Source organism: Lepisma saccharinum, chromosome 9 (assembly GCF_977018435.1).
Source record: "Lepisma saccharinum chromosome 9, izLepSacc3.1, whole genome shotgun sequence".
Classification (NCBI taxonomy): domain Eukaryota; kingdom Metazoa; phylum Arthropoda; class Insecta; order Zygentoma; family Lepismatidae; genus Lepisma; species Lepisma saccharinum.
In genome coordinates this window covers 80,457,951-80,472,821 of record NC_139237.1, presented here as the reverse complement: position 1 = coordinate 80,472,821, position 14,871 = coordinate 80,457,951, and the positions used below count along the sequence as shown (strand labels likewise).

At 41.2% G+C, this 14,871-nt stretch overlaps 1 protein-coding gene and 1 non-coding gene across 2 annotated transcripts in view; both read left to right on the top strand.

The window, feature by feature from the left end:
• Nucleotides 1-14,871, top strand: part of LOC145992763 (glycerophosphocholine cholinephosphodiesterase ENPP6-like) — a 214,227-nt gene that overhangs the window by 121,930 nt on the left and 77,426 nt on the right. The window lies entirely within an intron of this gene.
• On the top strand, nt 2,022-2,094 carry TRNAK-UUU (transfer RNA lysine (anticodon UUU)). Its single transcript has one exon. It is a non-coding gene; the product is annotated as a tRNA-Lys (tRNA).

Genomic DNA, 14,871 nt, shown 5'->3' with positions numbered 1-14,871 from the left:
TAAGGTAAGTAACAACCTGTTTAGACATACACTCACCATACTATATTCCGTACTTTGTTTATTCTTTGGCGAATAAATCTGATGCTAACAGTGACGGGGACGAGGTGCTCGACGAATCTTCCACTGTCACAATTGAATCTTCCTTTTTTTCGTCTTCTCCGTCTTCTTTTGTATTCTCTGAACTTTTCGTCGACACCACTTCTTCTTCTTCTCCTTCTGTCTCCTCTTTTCTTTCTGTCAATGAGGATAACATAGATGTTAATTTCACACGTTTATTCTCACTGCCAGGAAAAAATGAGGAGTACAAACCCTCTTTCGATTGAGCATGTTGGTCAAAAAAACTGCCGAACACACTATATATCGGTAAATATTTATCTTTTTCCACATAATGACACTCAACTAAATTCATATCATCCGGCATGTCCCCCATGAACATATCCCCTATTGTGTGTCTCGGTGTCAGACGACCATGAAACAGACTTAAATAACCCCACACCGCATTCCACCCATACAGAAATTCGTCGTGCGCAGCATCCATAGCTTCCTTTAAGCGCGACATTTTACCCGTATCCAAAATAAAACAATTTTGGAAACCACCCACTCTTCCTATCGTATGCTCACCCACTTTACATCTAACAAACTCCTCCAAAGTAGCATATAGAGTACCTTTCGGCATACTTATATGCTCTAGATCTAATTTCATCGGATTACCTTTTCTAATTTCATATTGCGTCGTACATTTTTTTAACGACCACACTTCCTTCCCAAAATTCACCCTCTCCCTCTCCATACAAACACACTTTTGCCTGAAATTGTCTTCCGCAGCATGAATGTAGTACGGACCACTTAATTCCCCGGTCCGTAACATCTCGCGAATCACAGACTCATCATCAGTCACGAAACTAAAATGATTATACGCAGGTAATCTATTGTGGAGCATGAACGACTCGCACATACGAACTTTTTCATTTTCCACATTCGTTTCGAACCTACATTTTTCGCTTGGTCCGTAAAACCATTTCGCCATCGAAAACGGATCGGCGTCATCGTGTTTACCCATTGTTATTAACATCTCCCCTTTACCACCAATCTCCACGTCCACACAAAAACGCCAATATAACATGTTGTTCGACATTTTGTTTGACCTAACACAATCAATCGAAACAAACAAACCTTCAATCCAACCTGTAACGATACAAAACGTTTATATTATTACCATACTCTAACGTAGCACTCGAACCAAACACATTCTACCCCCAATACCACATATTTACCTACTCGTTACTGCTAGAACCTGCTGCGGATGCAAACAAAATCACACCACACATCGGCTCTGTACTCTCAATATATACACTTACGCCAAGGACACATTACCCACACAAGTACCGACAACACCACTTACGTATTCACGGAACGCACTCCCATCTACATCTTATGCTCACAACCTTGACAACATACCACGGACCGGACAACCTTGCCGCACCTACAGACATCGCACTCACCTTGACATTATCCCTCCGACGACGACAATTCAAACCACTTTTACTAACCCACATTCCCGAGCGTCGCGCAACGCACTACAAAGCTGTACCGACAAACGCCTCCGGCTCCAGACTCGCCGGCCTTGCGAAACAAACATCTCACTCACCTTGTACATGTTCCCCCACTCTTAAACAACCACATTCCCGGCTGTATATACTCTAACACTCATTACCTATTCACTTCACATTTTACTCGCCTTTCCTTCTCAATAACGAAAACACAGATTTATAACTCCGTCTTATTTATTCTTCTCTATCACTCGTTTCAGATACCGCCTGCCATCAGCACGGACCTTACCATCGTCTACACGAATCAGCAGCGCCAGGGAAACCGATGTAGCACCTATTCATCACCAATAAACTATAACATCTACAGCTTTGTATTTTTTCACAACACCTACGTCAACGACACACACACACACACACACACACACACACACACACACACATGTTTTACTCATACCTTCTACAACCTCTGTCGCCCGGATAGCTCAGGCGGTAGAGCATTAGGCTTTTAACTTAATGGTCCAGGGTTCGAATCCCTGTTCGGGCGAAAACTTTTTTTTCAAACAACGTCATCTTCGCTTCTTATGCTCATCTACAAACTCCTACGCTTTCGGATACTTACGTAACCTCACGTACGATTGCGTCATACTCGCCTACACCCTCCCCCATCGTCCAAAGTTAAATATCTACCCTCATTTGCATAATTTCAAGGTAAACAACTTTTATAGCCTATGATACAACTACTGGGGCATTCGTAAAGAACATCCATGCCCAGGCCGGGATCCGATCCCAGAACCCCTACAGTCGTAGCAAGCTGTGGTACTTCCCCACGGAGGTTGTTCTAAAATTGTAGTTTACGTCATTTATTGATTTGGACACAAATTCCTATTTCGCAAATATGGTAACATTATCGTATGGGTAAAACGGATTCCTTCAAATTTCCTTCAAATTTACAGGAGAAAGTACTTACGGAAATCATTTTCTTGAGCGTTTTGGAAGTTCCTGAATGTAGATTTGATCCATTTTAATGTGAATGCGTTTTGTTTTCTGCGAAAATCTCTGTCCGACACGCTGTTTCTGCTCCCGCCATTTGCTTTTTGCATGAGAGTGCAATGTTCCGTGTGTTAAGATGATGCAACCCTGTAGCCAGTGTTTCAGCCTCGCCGTGTTTTCACTAGAACCACCTGTCGAGTTCGGAACAAGCCATTTTTCCCGAATGGGTGTCACTTATCGCACAACATTGTAGCAACATTGTGTTCGGACGTCACAGGAGAGAGCTGTTTTTACAATTTTTCTTTGTATTTATGCTAATGGAACCTAACCTAACAGGCCTAACATAACCACGTAGGCATTCCTCGTCTGACGTCAATATTCAAGGTTGCAAGATTGTTGTGCGTAAAGGAAGAGAATTAACGAATTACGAAAGAAAGATGGTTCCGACCCGAATGGGTGTCACTTATCGCACAACACTCTAGCAACATTGTGTTCTGACGTCACAGGAGATACCTTTTTCATGTTAGGCAATACAAAGGTAACGCGTCTCTTAGCGAAAATATTATTTTTTCTTTGTATTTATGCTAATGGAACCTAACCTAACAGGCCTAACCTAACCACGTAGGCATTCCTCGTCTGACGTCAATATTCAAGGTTGCAAGAGTGTTGTGCGTAAAGGAAGAGCATTAACGAATTGCGAAAGAAAGATGGTTCCGAATAGCGAAAGGAATATGGTTCCGAATTGCTGTTTATGGACAATGAACGTGGTAAATCGCAAGGTTATTTTACAAGTTCTACACGTAAATGCGACGTATTAGCATAATTTCAAATAGGGGCACGAAAGTAGATATTTTCCGGTGAACGAGGTTGCACCACTGCATAAATCGACAAAACACTCTCAGAACGCCCCCTAAACCAGTATGCTATCACGGCCATAATGTGTTACAGATTCGAAACAACAAGTAACAGTAAGTACTCGTAAATAGAGAAAATAAACATTATCTTAGTTAGAAATGCATTATTTCGCCTTAAGAAATGTTCCGCAACACGTTAGCAATGTAAAGAAGTCCGAAATATATGATTCGTAGGTGTTTCACCCATACGATAATAGTACCGCAAATATACCTCTAAAATAGTCTGAGAGATGGTAATGCAAATACACTAGGGGAAGCGGGGGTTAGTTCCAATAGGGGTAGGTTGCAACACTGTTAATATCTCCTCAATGTGAAGAGTTACGAGAACGCACTTGCCCTTCGCGCATGAGCATTTTGTGGAGGAAGAAACGTTCTAGATTGTTGGTGCACGAGAGTTGATAACAGTTACAGGAAAGAAGAATTGTTGTTTTCAGACCAGGTGAGTAAAATTTAAAGAATTTATTTTGAAGTGACTGGCGACTAGGACAAGTAACTGTCGTTGACTATGTTGCTATTAATGATAGACATGTACTTTCACCTGTAAAAGAATAACACCCATGTTTACAATAAGATTCATGTTGAAGACATTTTCGTCCTTTTGTTAAGTAAAGTGGGTGAGGGGTAAGTTGCAACAGTCATATGAATATGATGAAAGGGAGTGGGTACAGTGTATAGTGTGTGACGGGTGGCCACATTTCAAGAAATGTGCGAAAGAAGATGCGTTTTATGTCTGTCATCATTGTTTCTTAGATTAAAGAAAGTGTTTTTCATTGTTTGTATACTCCCTTATCTACATTTGTAAACCACAAATATGCTAAATTTAGGTCTAGGTCTATTTGAAGTTTAAAATATTGTTACAATGTCAGCATTTGTTTCTAACATAATATTCATATCGTTTTATGTATCATTTGTTAAATACATTAAGATTTACGTTCTTACTTTCATTTATGTTTCCATGTGTTGCAATATGCCCCATCCACTGTTGCAACTTGCCCGCATACGGGGCAAGTTGCAAAAAAAGGTAGGTGTTTCGAAATTTTAAATTTCAAAGAAAAGTAAATGAGTGTCGAGGTTCTCAAATTTTCTGTGCAAGTGGAATGTATCCCGCCTTTGAACTTAGTTTCGTGGACGTATGTTGAAAAGCAAAAATTACACAATTTTTTGAAGTTGAAAATTTTAAAAAAGTGTTGCAACTATCCCCCGCCTCACCTACTATCCAATGTGAAAAATGAACTTTGCTTTTGGGGGGAGAGGTGTGCAGGTATGGCTATATTGTGACGTAAACAAGACTCACTCCCTCTGTCTCTCTCCTCTACACGCACACACATACATATATAGATGTAGATCATTCAGAGAAAATTTGAGAGTAGATCAATTTTATGCACACACAGGCTAAACCTACAGTTTAGAGTGGGATCCGAATCACTATTCGCCTCCATGGAATATCGAACCGGGACTCCGTGATTGCAAGGCGATAATCTTACCACTGCGCAATCGGGAGAGGCCACACACACACATAAAAATGGCCTCCCTGATTACACAGTGGAACATTGTCGCCTTGTAATCAAGAGCTCCCGAGTTCGATTCTATGTTGAGGCACATAGCACTTTAAACTGTAGGTCCAGCCTCGAGTAGCCTATATGTGCATAAACTAGACTTAAAGCCGAAACTCACATTTTTAGAAGAGATAATTTGCACCCTGGCACTGCTTTAAACCACATTACGGTTGGCACTCCTAGTGGAACGGAGCTCCCAATGACACCCACACACTGTAATCAAGGGGTCCTGGGTTTCATGCTCTGTGGAAACACCGTGGTTCGCAGTGGTTCCCCGATAGGAATGTGGTAACGTCATCCCCTTGTAATCATATGGTCCCCTGCTCGATATCGTGTTGAGGCACATAACGGCTCGGATCTCACTTGAAACTGTAGGTCCAGTCAACTTTTCAAGCCTCCTCCCACAAACCAAAGTTAAAAAAATATTCTTACAATTGGCTCTTGCCTATCCATCTCCGTAATTGATATTCACACGGATATTCCCAAGAGAAATACACTTCAATCTTGCCATGTTTACGCTGTACGTCAAGGTGCCATATTGAGAACGTCAATGATAATGTACCAATATTGTGATACACACGACACACTCTTACATGTAATATTTCCTCATCCACTCAGTGGAGTGATATCTCTAAACTTTCAAGTGAAACAAATTATGTTTACTTCGCTAATGTGGTTGTTTGCTGTCGCGTTTGAATGTTTGCATGGCCCCACTAATGCTTTCATATTACTAATTGAATGCATAATTGCAAATTGGTAAAATAACAAAGAAAATTAAACAAAGGTTTTTAAAGGTCAGTCAAAGGTTCGTGTAAGTTTACCGTATGGCTAACGGAGACACAAGGTTTAGGAAATGATTTCAGTGACGTCATGTATAAAACAAATTGTCCTCACACACTGACTGATCAACGCACAGACCAAACCCATTGAGTAAGTAACCTGGAAGTTTAGGGACGTATTCCAAGAAGCGATTTTTCTAAATTTAACCCCTGAGGAGAAAAGGGGATGTTAAACACGTGGAACTAACAACATGGGATTTTCCGAAATTCAAGTCCTAAACTAGAGAAGGGGTGTTGAACTTTATTTATTTTGACCTATAGTGGGATCAGACCAACTATGTGCCTCAACAGGGTATCGAACCTGGGACCCCTTGATTGCAAGGCGAACGTGCTAAGCACACATTCTTATCAGCCTCTAAAATTCTGCGACTATAATCTTATTACGACAAGAATAGAAGTTTTATAAAAATATAATACAAGGCAGTGGCGGCAATTAGGGGGCGAGGGGTACAGTTTCCCCCCACTTTTAGCCACTTTTGTCCCCGCACTATGCTAAATCTTATCTACCAAGGGAAAGTAAAGTGTCCGTACACCCTACTTTTTGCACCGGCCCCCTAGTTTTGGAACCCAATCGCCGCCACTGATACAAGGGCATGCAGAGGGTAGGCGTACGCAGGATTTTGATTCGGAGGGGGCTGGCATTGTAAAAGTGGATAGCTGAGTTTCGTAATTGCAGTTTTTAACCTTCATTTTAAAAGTCGTGCAAAGCCAAAAAGGGGAGTTTGTACTTACAACTTTGGTTTTTCCCGAGCTATTTACCGTTTTCACTTGAAACATTTGTTTTTCTCAAAATTTCGGGAGAGGCTGCAGTAAAAAGTAAGTAAAATTAACTTTTCTTTCACTTTCATTCTCAAAAAACTGCAAATCGCAACACGCTCATTTTGTTACCGCTAGATGACGTGGAAGTGTTATGTAAGAACTTACTACTCTATGCTGTAATAAAATATTTTCTCAAACTTATAAGCCACGCAAGTAAATGGGATTTCATTGGGGAAACAAACTACCCTTCATGCAATGTTGATAAAGGCTAATTCAAGTTTCTTCTGTAAGTGACGGGGAAAATATTACCACACATTATCAGTTTTTACAAATCAGGAAGAAGGGCGTCTCGTAGCACATACACAAAATCTTGATAAATACAGAAATGTTTGAATGGTTCTTTATTAAAAGTGCCTGCAAATGTCACAACAATCACCTCACGGAGAAAAAGAACATAGCATTCGTGATTTTACAAACATTTACAGTGTTGTGCATGTTGGAAATTGTCAGTACTAAAATAACAAAAGTATGTGTGCACACCGTGTGCGAAAAATCATAACGCAGCCAAACCCTTTCTAAATTTCTTTGTGTACTCCCCTGGCTCTGTACACTGAAAACAAATACTTTATTAATTTGGTTATTTTACACCGACTTTCAGCCACTTTTTGCTAATTGCGACGATAAGGATGAATGACGTAAAGATGAAATTGATGAAAGGACAGTCGCACACACATGTATGGACAGAACAACACAAGTTCGACAGAGAATTAATTATACTACAGTTTGGTCCAAAAAAAAATTCCCACTTGCAATATTTGTTTATTTCTTCATATATTTCAACTTAAATCTGTTTCAATGTCATAGGAACGAACGCCAATATTATTTATTTTAGAAACAAGTATCAATTAACTGGTGACTGTAGATAGGAATGCCTATTATTGACATCCTTTCACACAGATCGACGTGAATTACATCATACATACACAAGAATTGAATTGTATTTTATTAACAGGTGGGCTGAAAAGTTCGTAGGCTAACATAGTAAAAAATATTTTTTTGACAAAATTCGATTTTATTATTCAATATAGTTGGCTTCGAGGGCGATACAACGATTATAGCAGTCATACAATTTTTCGATGCCATTTTTATAGTACGATTTCTATTTAGCCTCAAAATAGGCCTCAGTTTCGGCGATTACCTCTTCATCAGCGCTAAATTTCTTTCCAGCGAGCATTCTTTTAAGGTCTGCAAACAGGAAAAAAGTCACTGGGGGCCAGATCTGGAGAATATGGTGGATGGGGAAGCAATTCGTAGTCTAATTCATATAATTTTGCCATCGTTTTCATTGATTTGTGACACGGTGCATTGTCTTGATGAAACAGCACGCGCGGCACCCATTTTGCACACAGCTTTCGCATGTTCAAATATTCATGCACAATATGTCCAACACGTTCCTTTGATATTTTTAAAGTCTCAGCTATCTCGATCAACTTCACTTTACGATCATTTAAAATTATTTTGTGGACTTTTTTGATGTTTTCGTCGGTATCAGCCTGTTTGGGGCGTCCACTGCGTGCATCGTCTTCGATGCTCATTTCGCCTCGTTTAAATTTAGCAAACCGCTTCTCAACGGTTGATTTTCCTGGTGCAGAGTCCGAATAATGTTTATCAAGCCAAGCCTTGGCTTCAACAGTATTTTTTTTCGCCAAAAAGCAATGCTTTATTAACACACGAAATCTTTTCTATCCATTTTTTCACAATAACAAAAGCTGCTTCACTCACAATGCTATATCTCACGAACTAATTATCCGGCAGCTGTGAAATTTATATACGTATCTTTTGAAGGTTAGTACTAAGTAAAAATCACATGGATTTAATTCTAGTAACACCATCTATGAGTCAGCCTACGAACTTTTCAGCCCACCTGGTATGTATATGTTTGATGGCAATGTTGTAGATGGTTGTGCTTCTTTTTATTTCTGCTAAACAATTTTATTTCAACACCCCAGAGTAATTTTCTTGCATGTGTACATGCATCTGGACAAGTACTGACTCGACCAATTAACGCATGAGAGTGGAAGCGAGGGCATGGAGGGGAAAATGCGGCTGCAGCTACCATCAGTTTCCATCAGCGTGCACTGCTTTGCTCTGAACACTCGCTTTCTCCCCTTCTCTACCACATGGTATTGCTCCACGGATTTCCAAGACAAAGTATAGGTAGTTCTCTATTAGTAAACGTCAAAATTATTGGTTAAATTAGGTTAGTTTTCATTCTCATGTGCTTTCAATAAAACCTTTGCGTGGGGATATTTTTTTTGCAATACGGGGTGTACTATATGGCAGTGAGACTGACACTTGAGTGTCATCTGAAAAAACTAGTACTTTCACTCGGAATGCAAAAAGTGTTAACCGAAATTAGATTTGTTGGGAGAACAGAGCGCGTTTATAGTAGGAACTAGAGTGCTACAGGGAGAAGATTTCGCTCGAGCACCAAATAGTTCGAACGAATGACGCTAGATAGCGTAGGAAATTTAGAGCTGCTAGAGCGAATAACGCATGAACAGGCAAAACGAGTGTTATACGCTCGAAGCCCAGTGATGCACGAGTGTCTGAGGTAGTGAGTAGGCCCTCAAATATGGATCGTGAAGTGAGATTGAAGCTTAAGTAAACATAGTCATCATCTCCATGTTAAAATATAGTTTAGTCTATCTTATACAGTGTGGAATAAAAATGAAACAGATGATTTTGGGCTGAAACTGCCAAGACGGATATTTTGCGTACATGTCACATTAAAATGATATTCCATTGTAAACGCCCGATACTCGAACGAACCATGAAAATATTGTAGAAAAAAAAACAGTATAAAATCAACGATTGAAAGTAGCAGACCTGACAACGTAACACTCAGCTCTGCTTGCACCGTAGACTGCAAGCTTCCCTCAGAGCACAGTTCGGAGAAGCTTAGCTCTCTGGTTGATGTCTGCGGGCGATTTCCACTTGCTAAATCTAGAGGCGACGGTGGTAGATTGCGGCTGCGACGAGGGGAGACCAGTCAGGTGTGAACCACAGAAGAAGAAGAGTTAAACACAAGCTAGACACAACGTCTAAACTTCCACTTCCACTGCCTCCTTGGTCCAGCTCTCTAAATCAGTCTTCACGTTAGAAGCGGAAGTGCGTCTTGCTAAATCATTCCATGCATATTTATGCACGCGTACAGGATTTCATATTTAGCAATTTGAACGCTCGTAAACAGTCAAAAATGGACGTAGGATTGCAAGGGATATTTTTTTTTTTTAGTTTTTCCGATACCAGTTTGCAGGGTTCCCCAAAACACCACGGTACACTTCCGCCGAGTCTAATTAGGCTGGAAGTTATGCAAAATTCGAAGCTTCTATTGATAAAATATTAAAATGCTGACCAAACTTTTATAGTATAAAAAAATATACATAGAAACGTAACGTTTCCACCCTCTAACAGGGTCTTCTTCAGTCGAATGTTCACAATAAATTGATGAAAGATACATCCATCATCTTATACATACACTCCCAGTGTCCATACACAAAAGAACACGAACGCACCAGTACTTATCTTAGGACATTTCCTATCAGGAATTCCTGAGTGTGAAATCTTCTGACAGGTAATTGACAGGTACCTGGTGAGAGTGCCTTATCAATTCATCCACTTCTGGACATAGACAGGTTCCTTATCTCCTGGACTCCTTCCCTCCTCTTTTCATTATTCGTTTCTCTTCCTTGTTCTTTCCTCCTTCCTTTCTCTCATCCTTTCCACTCTTTCTAGCACTCCTTTCCATTCTTTGTTAATTTTCAGCCCCCCCATTCAAGTTAATTATTTCTTCTTCTCCTTTTTTTCTCTAATTCCTTGGCCACTTTCCACTTCCTCACTATTCCTCTCTTCTCCCTCCCCATCCTGCTTGCCTTCTCCCATTCTATTGGTTTTGTACCGGCATTGTATGAAAAACTGTACATTATGTTTACATAACGTGGAATTTAATACTCTGTTGTAAATTTTTAACATTTCAAAGCAAAACTGTTGTAAGTTGATGCTTCTCATTGGAGCGGAATACTGGCCAATATTTTAAACAACTTTTTAATTGTTAAAATTCCCAAGCATCTATATGGGTGGGATTGGATTCAGTTGGTATATTAATTCCACTTTATGCACGGAAAGGCGAATCGGGACAGTGCCTACAGCCAAAAGTGGATCCGAACCACACCGGGTATCGAAACCGAGACGCCTTGAGTAAAATACGATGACGTTACCACTACGTCATCGGGTAGCCATCTATTTGGGGTGAGGAAGTTTCCAAGGTATCCCTTAGGAGGGGTGTAAAGTACATTTTGTACTGGAATTAGCAATGGGTCTACAAGTACATATAGTGTTACCAGTAATATTGGAAATAATGGTACTTTAGTCAGAAATTTTAGGGGGTGTTGAAGATAATTTGAGAGGGTGTTAGGGGGTTGTTGGGGATTAGTGGATAATCACCATCTCCGGTCCGACTGCCGCGCGGGAGACCCGGGTTCGACTCCTGGGATGAGTTAATTTGCTTGGAGCGACTACGAGGTTTACCCAGCTTCTAATAAATTGATACCTGGAAAATGGAGGGAGCCGGCTGGAGCGTGGTGTTGATCACACCACCACAAATGGTCGAGTTTGTGAATGTGTTGAGACCTACCGACATCCTTTTGCATGCCTTCACGGTGTGTTCCAATGTGCAGTGAGAGTGAGTGTGTCTGTGTGTGTGCAGCGTGTCAGGTGACGAGGAGGGTGAAGTGTCAATTGAGTAGGTCAAGGACTCGCTGACAGATTTAAGCGCAGATGAAATTTCTAAAACGATTTAGCGAGGCACAAAATGAAAACAGCTCGGTCTTCACGCTACGCCGATTGAGAATCGTAGCCCCTCGTAAACTTTCGCCGAACTTCGAAGACAAAGTTTATATCTACAGGACGGTCTGCCACGCGGAACGACCGTTGACTGAAACGTCTTCAGAAAAATTCTCTCGCAATATCGTCGCGCGTCAGTTTTTCAGAGGAATAAGCAAATTTCTGTGACTGTCATATGCATTCATGTGTGTGTGTGCGCGCGTGTGTTTGTGTGTCCATTCCAAAAAGTTCCCCAAGGAAATGGCTCTTTAGCCTTTGCGAGAAGGTAATATATTTCACTTGCTGGTGCACACACTGCGTTGGCAGTAAAAATAACGCGGGTTTAAACCCCGTCCGGGTGCGCGACTCATATTTCTCACATGCTAAAGTTGTTTCTATCCATAAGCCTGTCTGACAGGAAATCAATATGCTAACTTTTCAGAGCAACCCTTCTTTTATCTTATTATTCCTATCTTTGATATACATTGAAAATCCAAGATCAATACACCAAATAACACTAGATGGCAGTGCATCATCCCAGGTTGCTATATTACATTAACAGGGAAGTAATAATTTAGACAGTTCTATTTACAGATCAAGATTATTACTATATATACATGAGCTTAAAGCAGTGGAATATCTCGAATGTAAATATAAATTTAAATACCTTACATAAGCTTGGTAGTACGAAGCTTACCTTATAAATAATTAGTTATTTAAATATAAATACAAGAGATAAGACGTACCGTTGGGGCTCGAGAGTAAACCCTTAGTTTTCTTAGCCGGGCAACCAACGTGAAGAAGAGACAGAGTCATCGTGCCGAAGACCCTGTGCAATCAACGCAGATCAGAGAAAATAGCCAATAAAGGTCAATGACGACAACGTATAGAAGAAACAACAGAAGAGCCAAGAGGGGATTCGAAAACCACAATCCCCGGTCATCACGGAACTGGACTGGACCGCCAACCTTCATATCAGGGTTGTTAAAGCTCCAGAAACCCATAAATTCATGGGTTCTATTGGGTTCCGCTGCAGCAGCGGAACCTTTTCCTTCGCACAATTTATATTCGGTCCAAGTTGCGTATTGTTTCATTGAGAAAAAGGTTTCTGGACCGTATTTAAATTGATCCGGAAAACAGGTTCCTGGATCGAATTGAAATTTTTTTACAGATAAAAAGATTCTTTACGGTCTGGAACCCATTTACGCTTACTGATTTTCTGTCCTGGACCGGAATTGAATTTATTTAAAATTGCTGGACCTTTAACAACCCTGCTTTAGACCATGGAGGAACAAGTCCAACACTGCACTTTAACGGAGAGTACCAGCAGAAAAATGGAAAGTCCCTGTAACACTTCAGACATGAATAAAGAACCACACATCTATCGAAAAAAGCCAATTAGAGGTAAACCAACAGATCCAAAACCATAAAACCATCAATACCTCTAGCACCTTGCAACCTCTCTCGGAAGAAGAGAATGGCTCCACTAACAACAAGCCAAAGAAGCCTCCTGCGGTATAAATCTACCACACAGACAAGAGCTACAAACTCACCTCAACCCTCATGACAATCCAAGAAGAAGGGCCAAAAATGAGACTTCTACGCGAAGGTATGAAGCTTCAACTAAGCACCAGGCAAGCTTCAACTAAGCACCAGACAAGCTTAAAAGAAGCTGATCAACTACTGCAAAGAACAAGCTAAGCTCTCGACTACGCCACAGAAAACCCAAGAAGGGAACGACGCGTAAAAGTCATACTGAGAAAATTACCCATCGACCCACCGATAGAAGAAATCAAGAATGCACTGGGGGAACGCTACGAACAACTCTAAGTCACCCAAATGAAGAGGGACCCCAAAACCAAAACCAGAATGCCAATACCACTTTTGTTGGTGGCATTTAGAAGATCCGAGGCAAGAAGCGGCATCTACAACCAAGAGTTTCTGCCCCACTGCAAGATCCAAGTGATACCATACAGGTCCCCAGGTATTCTCCAATCCCATAGATGCCAGAGAATTGAGCACCCCTAGGGGCAATACAGGGCAGGGCCTCACCGAGATGCGTTAAATGTCCAGGAAGCCACCTCACGTCCGAAAGCGGTAAGCAAGAGCGACAACTCCCCGCAAAATGTTGCAACCGCGGGAACAGCCATCCAGCGAACTACAGAGGCTGCCGAACGTTCCTGTCAGTAGAGTAGAAGAAACGACATCACTCCCAAAGCACTTGAGGAGGGGAAGGAAACACCCGAAGAACAAGCAGACACACAACAATAAGACATATATGCTGAAGCAGGATCACCGAAAAACTTCAAGACAGCCCACTCCATCACCGCATCAAAACAGACAGGCAACACAAATAACCTGCGAATCATACTAGAGGCCCTCTGGCTATCATTTCCGAAGGAGCAACAGCCCATTGCCACAGATGAACCGAAATCAGCAAAGAAATTATCATAGCAAAACAAGTCGGCCCTTCTAAGGACCATAATCACAAGTTCGTCCTTCAAAGGACCACAACCCCGGTCCTCCTTGGAACCACGAGTACAGAACGCACTCCAAGCGACAGTCGCAGTAGCCCCAGATTGTCATCACCACCAGGAGCACGCCACTATCAGAACCACAAATCAGGTTGAAGTCATGGAAACGACACTTCTAGCACCAACTCGTCAGGAAATTCAGTGAAGTCGGTTGCGTAACAGCCAGTGAGAGCCAGAACGTACCAACCAACAGCCGGCCTCACTCTCTCCAGAGTTGGGAGATCATCAAACCAGTTGCGGGGTGACGTGTGGTCAGCACGACGGACCCCAAGTCGCTGTTGTACGTTTCCGTGACCGGTTTAATTATTTTAATAGGAAACATTACAGGCATGCTGTACATGTTGAATCATTACTGTTACGAATCGTTACACATGCCAAAGGAAAAAATATATTTATAATATTTTATTTAATTGATTCAATGTTACTTAAATGAAAGTAACAGAAAATTGCCGTTTGTGACTTAAGTGTTGAACACCCTAGATATAGAAATATTAAATTTAAAAAATCTTAAACGTGTACTGCGAACAGATATATAATTGTCATCCACTGATCTCTAGAGACATTAGGTTCAATTTCTGCTGTAGATCCAGTCCCGAATACCGACTGCACATAAAAATGGACGTTCAATAAGCTCTTGCCTATCCACAATTCTATCTACTTTTCAGTCAGCGCCCACAAATTAATACCAGTGCCATTATCACAGTGGCAATGCAATATCGATTCCAGAACACGGGAAAGAGTTTGTTTAGGGCTGTTGCGCAGCTGATTGTACTGCAAATTTCCCGGCATCAACATCGGTCCCAAAGTTAATTCAATTTGCTTAGAGTTCCCCGGGCTCCCTCCGG